This window comes from Etheostoma cragini, unplaced genomic scaffold (genome assembly GCF_013103735.1).
Source record: "Etheostoma cragini isolate CJK2018 unplaced genomic scaffold, CSU_Ecrag_1.0 ScbMSFa_69, whole genome shotgun sequence".
NCBI classification, from domain to species: domain Eukaryota; kingdom Metazoa; phylum Chordata; class Actinopteri; order Perciformes; family Percidae; genus Etheostoma; species Etheostoma cragini.
Genome location: NW_023269305.1, coordinates 3644 through 4007, shown reverse-complemented (window position 1 = coordinate 4007; position 364 = coordinate 3644).

Genomic DNA, 364 nt, shown 5'->3' with positions numbered 1-364 from the left:
CAGCATCAGCATTGAGCTTCAGACCAGTGGTGTTGTCATGGTAACAAACAAACTATATTGGCCTACAGTATATAACAAGTTTTGCAACAATAAATACAACAATGTGGTTACAATTATTAAGTAAATTGTAATGAACAAGAGTTTTCATACTCAATAATATAACTTTCTTTTTTTAACTCTTAATCATTTTTTGGGGGGGTTCTTTTTGACTTTCACAGGTTTGTGTGAGTGTGTGTGTCTGTGAGTGAGCAAGAGATACAGAGAGAGAGAGAGAAACAGAGAGAGAGGGGGCGGGGGTTGGAATGTGTTTGTGTGTGTATCTTAATTTATAATATTATTCATTTATACCGCAACTGCCTTTTAT